Genomic DNA, 12,116 nt, shown 5'->3' on the forward strand with positions numbered 1-12,116 from the left:
CATTTTTAAAAATCAATGTCACAAAAGCAGCCTCCCCACCACAGTTGCCTCACAATATCCTGACCTGTCTCTTCCCATGTAATACCAACTTTTACTCTGAGTATAAGCATTTCTGTGGTGCCCCCACCTGCAGCACAAATACACTTCCCCATCGCTTCAGATTGTTCCTCTGGGTTTTTTTTTTAATTTCTTTTTTTTTATTAACTTGAGTATTTCTTATATACATTTCGAGTGTTATTCCCTTTCCCAGTTTCCAGGCAAACATCCCCCTAATCCCTCCCCCTCCCCTTCTTTATGGGTGTTTCCCTCCCCATCCTCCCCCTATTGCCGCCCTCCCCCCAACAATCTAGTTCACTGGGGGTTCAGTCTTAGCAGGACCCAGGGCTTCCCCTTCCACTGGTGATATTACTAGGATATTCATTGCTACCTATGAGGTCAGAGTCCAGGGTCAGTCCATGTATAGTCTTTAGGTAGTGGCTTAGTCCCTGGAAGCTCTGGTTGCTTGGCATTGTTGTACATATGGGGTCTCGAGCCCCTTCAAGCTCTTCCAGTTCTTTCTCTGATTCCTTCAACAGGGGTCCTATTCTCAGTTCCGTGGTTTGCTGCTGGCATTCGCCTCTGTATTTGCTGTATTCTGGCTGTGTCTCTCAGGAGAGATCTACATCCGGCTCCTGTCGGCCTGCACTTCTTTGCTTCATCCATCTTGTCTAATTGGGTGGCTGTATATGTATGGGCCACATGTGGGGCAGGCTCTGAATGGGTGTTCCTTCTGCCTCTGTTTTAATCTTTGCCTCTCCCTTCCCTGCCAAGGGTATTCTTGTTCCCCTTTTAAAGAAGGAGTGAAGCATTTACATTTTGATCATCCGTCTTGAGTTTCATTTGTTCTAGGCATCTAGGGTAATTCAAGCATTTGGGCTAATAGCCACTTCTCAATGAGTGCATACCATGTGTGTCTTTCTGTGATTGGGTTAGCTCACTCAGGATGATAGTTCCTCTGGTTTTTATTCCAGGAACCCAGAGCCTGCCATCTTCCCATATTTTAACTTCACATTCACTCTTGGCAACTAATTGTTTTCGCTCTGAGCACTTGACCACCTCTCAGTTCTCAAGACTCCCACTCTCAATGCTTGGTATCAAGACAAGGTCATGTGGCTGCAATCTGTCTTTTCTTTCTGTGACTCAACTAAATCTGCCCTTGCTATGGCTGCACATGTCTGCTCTCCATCCCGATTGCTAAATCCCATGTACACTTCACAGTTCTTGTACGTGCCTCTTTATCAACATTTCCTACTGAGAATACTCTTAGCTTTTCTAATTACATGTTATCCAACTCCGGTCATGAACAAACTCATTTGGAAACTTCATACACAATCTGTCTTAAAAATTGAGGTTGTTTAAAGGTGTGTGTGTGTGTGTGTGTGTGTGTGTGTGTGTGTGTGTGTGTGTATTGTGTATCCTTTTGTCTCTCTTAATCTCCCTCCCTCTCTTTCTACCACATTTACTCTAGGTCTGTCCTTGTCCTCCTTAATTATCTCTAGCATTCTTTTTGTCATCCCACAGGTATTTCAACTGTAATCTTTTCTAAAATAAATTTGTTTCTTCTTAAGCATTCACCTGGAGTCCAACAAATATTCTCCTCCATTGTTTAATATTTTTCATCTAATGCTCATTTCAGGAACCTAGGTCTTGGCATCTTTCTGTTTCTTGATTTCACATTTAATCTCGTCCACAGATGCTTTTTCAGTCTTACCTCTTAACCACATCTCACATCTGTTTACTTCTCAGTGCCTCCACTCTTATCACCCAAGTTGAAGGAACCATCAACCACCAACCTCCCAAGATTTATCTTTTTCCAACCATTCTACATAAAAACACATGATACTTTCCAAGATGTGACTTTTTCATGTGTCTACCTAATGATTGAAACCTACTTCATGTCTAGATAGTATGGCAGCACACCCATATAATCCAGCACTCAGAGAGTGGAGACAGGAAGCTGGGGAGTTCTAGGGCCGTGCCTGTTATACCACGAGTTACAGAATATCAAAGGATGCACATTGTCTGAATCGTCCACAGCCAAAAGAAAGAAAAGGAAAAATTCTTGTCCTTCCTTAGAACCAAACCTTTAGATAGAATTTGTAAACCCCTAAACAACCTTGCTTGCCATTTATTTAAGTCAAAACAGTGTATTTGTATAAAAAATGGTATAAAAAATGTTTTAAGTTTTAGCCTTTAATCTTTTAAAATATTTAAATAATAATATTGTGCTATTTTATTAGTCATATTGGAAATATTTTCAGAGCTAGACGTTTACCAAGGGGGTTGCTGCCCATAAATTGAGAATTCTGATAAATGGTGATTAAAAGTTCTGCTGGGCATGGTAGTCTGGGCTAACATCTGTGGTATCCTAGAGCCTGAAGCCCATGTGTCCATGATCTTCTGGGTTCTAGACTTCTCGCTGAGAAATCAGGTGTAATTCCAATATCTTTATTGGAATCTCCTTCTTTAGGTTAGGAATTTTTTCTTCTATGATTTTGTTGAAAACATTTTCTATGCCTCTGAACTCTGTTTTTTCTCCTTCTCCTATCTTTATTATTCTTAGGTTTGGACTTTTTATGGCATCCCGGATTTACTAAATGTTTTTTGTCAGGGTATTTTGGGTTTAACATTTTTTTGACCCACGTGATCATTTCTTCTACTGTATCTTCAATGCCTGAGATCCTCTTTTCTATCTCTTATATTCTGTTGGAAAAGCTTGCCTCTGTAGTTTCTGTTTGAATTCCTAATTTTTTATTATGTACTGAGATTACAATTTTTCATTTCTAGAATTCTCTCAGTTTGTGTTTTTTATTCATTTTCAGGTTGTGGACAGTTTTATTCATTTCCCTACACTGTTTGTGTTTTACTGGATTTCTTTTAAGGATTTATTAATTTCCTCTTTAAGAATCCCTTTCATCGGGCTGGAGAGATGGCTCAGCGGTTAAGAGCACCCGACTGCTCTTCCAGAGGTCATGAGTTCAATTCCCAGCAACCACATGGTGGCTCACAACCATCTGTAAAGAGATCCGATGCCCTCTTCTGGTGTGTCTGAAGACAGCTACAGTGTACTTATATATAATAAATAAATAAATCTTTAAAAAAAAAAAAGAATCCCTTTCATCATCATACAGGAAATTTTAAGATCTTTTTCTGCTTCTGTTATGTTGACATTCTCAGGGCCTGATGGGGTAGGATGGCTGGGTACTGACAGAGACCCATTGTCCTGGTTGTTATTGATTGTATTTGGTGTTGGCAAGTAGGCATCTGGGATTGGGTTAATTATATGCCTAATTGCTGATTTCTGGATTTGTGGACACTGGGTGGGTGTTTTGCTCCTGTATCTTCTCTGAATTTTCAGAGCGTGATGCCTGAGTGTTGTCTAGTAGGACTTTTTTTTTTTAATCTAACAGTTATATCTGCTCAGGGATCTTCGTAAAATTTATTTCTGAGTATTGGAAGCTACACTTAGGAATGAGGATAAGCTAGGGGTCTGAGGAGGTCCATAGGAAGGTGGAAAAAAGAGGGTTCAGCAAGGGTATTCTTACGCTCTCCCTTAGAATGGGGGGAGTCAGTGAAGAGGGGTCACCCTAGATGGTCTGGTCTAGTGCTGGGGGTGAGACTAGGAGTTTGGATCTATAGAAACAGAGGGGAAAGTCTAAGAACAACCTACATGCTTCCTACCTGCTTTCCTGTCAGACGTGATCTGTTGTGGGAGTATGTGTGGTGGGGTCCAGCTGTGGTTCCATGTCCTCCACTTCTTTCCTCTCAGGATGTCTGCGGCACACGGGGTTGGAAGGGGGAAGCGGAGTCCAGAATGGGTAAGGTTCTTCAGCATCCTCCAGGACATGGTGGGAGGCAGGGAGCCGAGAAGAAGTTCTCAGAGGACTTTGGTGTTACAGCTCTTTTAGACCATGGCCTTCTCTAACACTTTTCAATGAAACAGTTCTCTTAGGGGATCTTAATCTGTGTGCATACCTTTATTTGGGGTGGGCCTATATGCATACACTTTATTCAGGGTAAAACAGAGATATATATGGACTTAGAGAGTGGGAAGGAGTTTTCATGGTAAATTAAAATCATTAGATAGAGTTTAAAGTTCTGTGAATGCCTCATTTGTATGGAGAGGCATTCCAGGAATCCCAGATACTTGCTGGACCAGTTCTTGCTGGCTGGCAGGAGGCGAAAGTTTGTAGGAATGCCAAGGTCTACTCAACTTTACCTAGGTAGAGGGTGTGAGGAGTCGGAATTCACAGAAAAATTCAGAGACAAATTCAGAGTCAGAAACCCTGGTGGTAAAGAGGATCCTCCATTTTGTGCTGAGCTCTGAGGAGTTATCCAATCATGGTAGAGCCTGACTTAATTTGCAGGGTTTCCCCACAGTCTGTGGGTTCATGAGGATTGCCAGCTGGAGTTGGCAGCAGTGACAAAGTTAAAAAAAAAAAAGCTAGGGATCCGCAGGAGATGTGGGCAGAGCAGGAAGGAAGGCTGCAGTGGGTATTCTGGGAAAGAGCTGAGGATGAGTGGATGAGCCTTGGGTATTGGATCTGGGGGACAGAGGGAAAAGGGAAGTCTGTAGGCAGCCTATCTGGTTTTCTGGAAAGCATGGCCTCTGGGGGGGACAAGGGGTTCCTGATGGGGATGGGAGCTGAGATATTGTGACCAGCGTTGGAGAGATTAGAAGAGAACGATCTGTGGGATCCACCGAAGAGAGGAACAAGGAGCCAGAAAAGACTGCCAAGTGAACTGTGCTGCAGACCTGGGATGAGACTGGAGGACTAAATTTGGAAGGAAGGAGGGAGGGAGTGACTAAGGTCTTCAGGGGGCTTACCTGTTTGCCTGCCCCCACCCCTCGCCGCTCAGCTGGTGTGTTCCTAGTTAATTGTCTCCTGGTGTTGGAGACTGGGAAACTGGAATGAATTGAGAGAAAAAAGGTTGGAGGCGAAGATATTTGTGATCCATGGGGCATGGGGTCAGAGATAAAGGGGAGACTGAAGCAGATTTTCTACTACAGAGATGCGGCTGAGGCTGGGGATTGGATCTTTCGGGGAAAGGAGAGGTGTGGATCTGCTTTCAACCTATAGCAGGAGGTGTTCATTGGGGTTTCTGGATGGGACTGAGAAATGAGTGGGCCCAGGTTGGTTAGGTGATCTGTGGTAGCCACAGGAGATGGGAGGAAGGGACGAAGAAGGCTGATTTGCTGCTGGTGTTCTGCTACAGAGCTGGGAATGAGACTGAGGTTTTGGATCTGTGGCAACAGAGGAATAAAAAGAGAGATGATCTGTAGGCAGTCTACCTGGTTATCTGTCAACCTTTCATCTTAAATATTCTTAAATCCACAGAAGACTAACCACATGGGCATGCATGTTCATTTATATGTATATATGAACATATACATAAAAGCCACAAAAACCATTCTAGAACTTTTAAAGATATTTAAACATCTGTCATTATTTTTAACTTTTAACATGTGCTTGAATGAAGACTCAAAAACCCTCATAAGCAAAGATATTCCTAAGGACCACATCAGGCCTCGATGAAGCAGAGAATATTAAAGACTTTCTGCTCCTTTTTCTTTTCCTCTTCTTACTACTGCTTTGTTCACAGAAACCGTGTTTCACATCAGGAGATGAATGAGTCCTCCAGAAGTTATTACAGAGATGGTCTATGTTCTCCTTTTGTAATATATAGATCAGTGCAGCGGAAGGAGTACCCTTTGCATCTTCACCAATAGAATCTTGATAAAGTAGCAATATCAACTAAAACAAGCATGAGGAAAAGCTTCTCTGCATTTATGTTGTTAGGTTTAAAGGTGACCTAAATGTCTAATGAGTCACCTATTAATTTCCTGTTACATATCATTACTCTGTCTGTCTCCACAGCAAATACTATAGCAGCTGGCTTCTTAGATGGCAATCTCTGACTTTTGAAACTATTTGGAAGGATGACCAACTAATTGTTTACCTCTTAACTCTCGACAATTTGCCCATATTCCAAGTTTGTGAGGTTCAGTTGACCAGAATATCTATTTATCTACTCATATGGACAAAGCTTCCAAATGCGTCTACTTTATAAAACAAGTCTTTACCCCGCTTTGTTTGAGGATATGATTCTGCTGTATAATTTGGAGGAAAAAAAAGGTTTCTCAAGAGAGGTAAGCTATTGGCACCATTTTCTATTGCTTGATGGTTCCTCTCTATAGTCCAGAGAGGTTCCTATTATCTCACAGACAACTTCAGAAGTGACATGATCTATGCTAAGTTAGCTTTTATTGTCTTTACAGCCACCTTAATAGGGCAATGCCTCAGTGTAATAGAGAAAGTGGTTGGCATTAAATGACTTGTTTGTGCAAATTTTCCAGCAAACAACTCCTGAGATGGCCAGGCATGGAATCTGTCTTAGAGCATCACTAATAACCTTATAAACATATACTAACAAAACACTCTATACATGTGGACATGTACACACATATATAAACAGCCAAATATTTAATCATTACAGGAAAACTCATGAGTATTCTTATTTTATATAAACAAATAAGGATATGACTAAGGAGAATCAGCTATATTTCCTTTCAAATGTCATTTGATTTAGTTACAGACTATTGAGAAAAAAAAAAAAACAGATAATTCCCCATAATGGTTAATAGAAAATTAAAGACGTCTCCAAGTGACATGGTGGATGAAGCATGGGAGGAGAACCATATAGAGTATCCTACAGGGTTAACACAGCCGGACAAACTGATAATGAAGAATTAGAATGCACCACCAGTACAAGATGTCCAAACCGGAAGTGGTTAGGAATCAGAAGGACTAGCCATTCATTAGCTACTAAGATTGTTCTTTCATGATGTTATAGAAGCTTAATTGAAAACATTTTCAAGCTACATGTGTGCTCTCTAGGGTACAATTTTAAGTGACACTGGATAGCCAACTATTCTGTAACATATTCTTCAGTGATTGAGTTATTTCATCTTGTAGGGAATCTCCATAAGCAGGAAGGTAAACAAGTCGAAATAGCTTCAGGAACTGCCTGAAACTGACCAGATTCACCAGGCCTCTCCCTTTCAGAGTAAGCAATAAAAGCTGAGAGTACCTTCCAGACTAGCAAAGTTCAGCTACAAAGAGGACTCCTAACAGCAGACTGAAGGAAGCAAAACTCAGCAATGTGCTCTGGGTTCTCATCTTTGTGACCTGTTACCGAAGCTAGGCTAGGGCTTGGCGATACAGTTCCTGTCAATGAGTCATTTCTGCTTCTGTAAGCAACCCCTCACCCATATTCCTGGAAGCAATGCTAATGAAAACCATTGGTTCATCAAATTGGCTCTCGGTGGTTTCCTTACTTTGGTCTGTCACGGGATCTTTATTGGGGTGAGTAGACATCATTTCACACCTTCCCATGAAAAGTTTGGTCCAATAACACAAGTTGTAAGGGATATAATGTATATGGTGAGATGCTTGTCTTCAGCTTCAAGAATGGAATGCTCACCTAATTCTGAACTCCCACAAAGCTTGAGAGAAACTAACATTGATCATATACATTTGGGAAGAACGTAAGTGCAGTGTGCAGATATGCAGGACCCATGATTTCACATGATGGATAATGTGAGGTCTCTCATTAAAATGTACACAGAATGAACATACTGGTAAACTTTCTGCACCAGGTCAAAGCCTGAGGGAGCAGGTTCAAGGGAGTTGTAAATTAAGCCAAGGTAAGAATCTCTTTTCAGTAAAACTATAAAAGGACACTCATAAACAATCACCCTTGGCAAAAAGCTCTTTGTCGTGGATTACAAAGCTTTGAAAATGACTGATCTACACTAAAGAAAGGAAAGGAAACTCTAAATTCAGATGCCAATCCCTGAAAACCATCCAGGTTTAAAACATGATTATAAAATCCCTAACGGCTAATGAGGGACTGATGGGAAGTTTTCGCAATGTTCCACTTCGCTAATGGCTTGTCCTATCCTATTTTAAAATGAAATCTCTAAAACTTGGATACGTAGTAGTACACTGACCAATTTGTTCATTTCTAGAAGGTCTTAGATGAAGGAGATTGGGTAATAATCGCAAGAATGAGATGACTCCACTGTGAGAGACCCTGACATAACCGTGATCCCTGAAAAATTGTAAGGAGTAAGACTTTAGATAATCTTACTCTTTCCATAATTCTTATTCTGTGTTGCATCAGTGAAAAAGAATAGAGAAACAACTGACCAAGTCCAGATATTTATCTCCCTCTTTCACAGAGACTTCTTCAGCTGTAGTGGGCCTACTTACATTTGTTTTCAAAAAGGGACGATATTCAGGGTCATATCCAGCAGCTTTCAAGCTTTCTTGGTATACACATGCACAGACACACACACACACACACACACACACCACTTTACATATGGAACAAGGGCCAATTTTGTGCTTCCAAGGAATAAGATGATGGCTCCATTTCTTGTTTGAATCTATACTAGATTTCTGTGTAGTGATTAGCAGTTGGACTGTGATTAAAGATGAGAGCTGAGTAAATGTGCTATGATAGGGGTGGGATTATGTTCGCACTCACATGGCCATTCCCTCATAGAGCTCAAGGATGGATATCAATTCCAGATGTTAAGTCAAAATCCAGGGCTCAATTTATCATGACACAGTTCAGACTGAGAGTTTTTCTTTTCCTCCACTAAACTTGTCATTTAAGGAGAGATTAACATTCCCAAATTAGCTAGCTTCCAATAAAGAAAGCCCCTTCCTATAAACAATGGTTCCTCTCTCCATCATTAATTTAATGGGAATGATGCAATTATGGGAAGCAAAGAAACTGCAGTCACAAATGCTTCTCTGTTGTTCACTTTTCCTATAATTAAAAATTTAAAAAAAAATCCTTTTAGCAAATGTTCTTTACAAAACTATAAGTGGCATGATAGGATTATCTTACAGCTTCAAATAAGCTGTGTTATTCTAAGAAAACAATTCCTAAAGTTTCTAAAAGTTTAGCTGAAATACAATATAAACAAGCAGCTTAAATATGAGCATCTTCCTTGGCCCCATCCAACCTTTTATTAAAAAGTACACACTTTATTTCAACATTCTGAGCAGGTCCTAGACAATTCTGTGCATGTAAGTCCCAGAGCAGACATAAAAGCCAGATGGGAAAGAGATTTACAAGAACCAATCTCAAAAGAATATTTGCAAGCAGAATGTCAACTCAACATTGATTTCAGCAATGTATTTTGATTTACAATACAGATGTCTTTCCAGAATTTTCATTTCTCCTTATGTATGAACAAAGTGCAAGGAGGATATAGTCCCAGATGCTCACTTCAAATGTTCCAGCCCTAAACAACAACAAACAAAAAAACCTCCCCAAATTACCATTTACTTTTATCCTTTGGGAAGTTCAGGAGTTTCCATAGAGTTTATAGGCAAATTTAATTGAAAGGTAGTCCGTGTGTTTATGAATATTTCCTGAGGCTATGATGTTGTAGCACGTCAAGGATCTGAACAAAGTGGAGAGAAATATTAAGGTATTTTCCTTTTTTACTCTCCCATTGTATAACAGTATATTGAGAGTTTATGGTGGTGACACTAGGCACTGGGATGCAGATAAACGATGTAAAATATACCTCCAAGGACTTCATAGTCTTCTTGAAAAAGAGGTAAGAAAAATGAAATGTGAAGTAGAATGCACAAAGGATTATTTGAACACAGAGGAAGCAGCACGTAAATCTACTAGACACAACAAAGAAGTTAGGAGGTGAGCTAGAGTGAAACCTGACCTTCAAGGATTGCTTATTTCCCATCCGTGTTGATCATAGGAAACAAAATAAGTTCTGAAATTTAATCATCAACCAACATTTATTGAAAAATTAGAATAATTTCAGTTCATAAGGAATAAGTATCTGTAGAAATTCCTAAATATACTTCGGTAGCATACGTGTGCTATGTCCCTGGTTTTGTTCAGTGCTTGAAAAAAAATAACAATACCTAAATTTGTTTTCTGGAGATTCATGCTTCTACCATATGAAAGTACCATGAGTTTCCATGGTTTACTGAGTTTCCACTAATTTGATTGGATTTCTTGTGGTTAAAGACAAAAAGTTGTGCGGAGTCAAATGATCATCAGGCTGACAGAGTGGGTATGTGTGCATTTGCAAAGCACCGCAATTGCAATCTAATAGTTTTATAAGGCTGTATGCATTAATTGGCATCTATCAACTTTGTTGGTGTACCTTTAAAAAAAATCCAAACTTCGGTGACTCTATCAACCTATAATAATTTTGAGGGGTTTACTCAAATAAGAAATCCACAGTAATCCTCTAAAGATGAAATTTTACATTTTTTTATTTATTCATATCTGTCTTTTTCTTTCTTTCTTTTAATAAGTGTGAAAGAATGAATTTGAAAACAAAATTTTAATGTCTTTTTGTGTTTTTCATTTTATCAAGAGACAATGGCTTCTATCTCTAATGGCTCCAATGTCATTTTTGTGCCGACTTCCGTCAACCAGTATTTCCACAGTCTTTGGTACCAAATGTATCTCCAAAAGGATAGAATGGACTGGATATGTGATTCAGACAGCCAGTCATCCCACAAGCATCTCTCTACCTCACAGCCAATTTTCAGCACCACTTTCCATAACTCGAAAGCACTTTTATAGCCGCCTACGCTCTGAAGTAAGTGCTAGAGGTAGATAAAGTGTTAATAGGCCCATTTTTAGATTAATATACATTTTCAAAATGCTTATGTAACTTAACAAAGGTTGTGCAGCCAATAATGCATATTCATAGTGGTGAACTTTAGACCTCACAAGAATAGCTGAACGTGACCTACACTGTTTGTCTTAACTTTCCAGTCTTATTTTATTCCAATTCATTGAAAATATGCAATCTATGTGTAATAAAAGGGGACACTCAGGATTAGCCGGCATATTTTATTAACCTAAATGCCCTAAAACAGTATTGAATACCCTAGTCTTCACAGATAAGAAATACAGCCCAAATTTGTAAGCAGCTTTAGGAAAGAAGAGCAACCCTGAGTTAGACATTTTTTTTTGAGGTGTACATTTCCAACTTTCCCTTGAAAGCAATAATTCATCAAAATGTGTTTGATGAAAAACTAGGCTGAGACCGTGGAGGCATGTGATTACAGTCGGTTTATGCTCTGAGCTCCCAAGAACATATTCCACACCACTGACAGCTTCAGGGATGACAGTGAGAGCTGTGTGGGTTTTTCTTTTTGCCTCTAGCTTCCTTGGATTGACAAATGGGCTTTCCCACACCCTTCCTAAAGGATATCGCTCAGTGTTCTGCTGGTTCCACTCCCCAGCCCTGGGTAGAGTCCAGGGAGAGATCTGGAAGGAAAGTAAGAACAGAGTGTCAAATTCAGACTCCAGTGGAGGGAGCTCTTACTTAAGAGCTAAACCAGTCTCAGTCTGAGAATACACTGAAATTCTTGACTTTGGTTACCTATGCTTAAAAACAATACAAGTATCACTAAAACACAAAGCTGCCTCTGGACATATTTACATGTTACAGAGGATAGTGTGATATTTTTTGTCTGCTAAGGATAATATAGCAAACCCTGTTTCTGTTTTCTAAAGTGAACTAAACAGCCAGCCTATCAGTTTCACAAATGCTAACTATTGAGAGGACCAAAGAATTAACTCAGGTATCCTGAGGGTAAAAGTAAATTTTGTTTTTGAAAAATACTGTCTTGTTTTGCGGTGGTTTTTCCATTTAAAAGCGTTATTGCTGTCTACCTGAATTTTTAAGGCGGGCCTAAATATACTTTCTTCACTTTTCCTATTAGAAAATATTTTAGTACCTTGTGATCAAACACTTCTAAAAGACTCTACAAGATTTGCCAAAACATAAGTAAATAACAGAGGTCTCCAAGGAACTTAAGATTCTTTTACAGACAATGTGGTACTTACCGTGCATATTAGTCAGCTGTGAAGAAATGCAAGGGGTGTGGATCTGTGTACATACAAAGGCACTGGCAGACACCACTTACTAGTCTCCCATAGGAGGGAGTAAACTAGTCATCTCATAGAAAAATTAGTAGGGGTTGAAGGGAAGGAGGCCAGGGATC

The sequence above is a fragment of the Rattus norvegicus genome, chromosome 7 (genome assembly GCF_036323735.1).
Source record: "Rattus norvegicus strain BN/NHsdMcwi chromosome 7, GRCr8, whole genome shotgun sequence".
Lineage (NCBI taxonomy): Eukaryota > Metazoa > Chordata > Mammalia > Rodentia > Muridae > Rattus > Rattus norvegicus.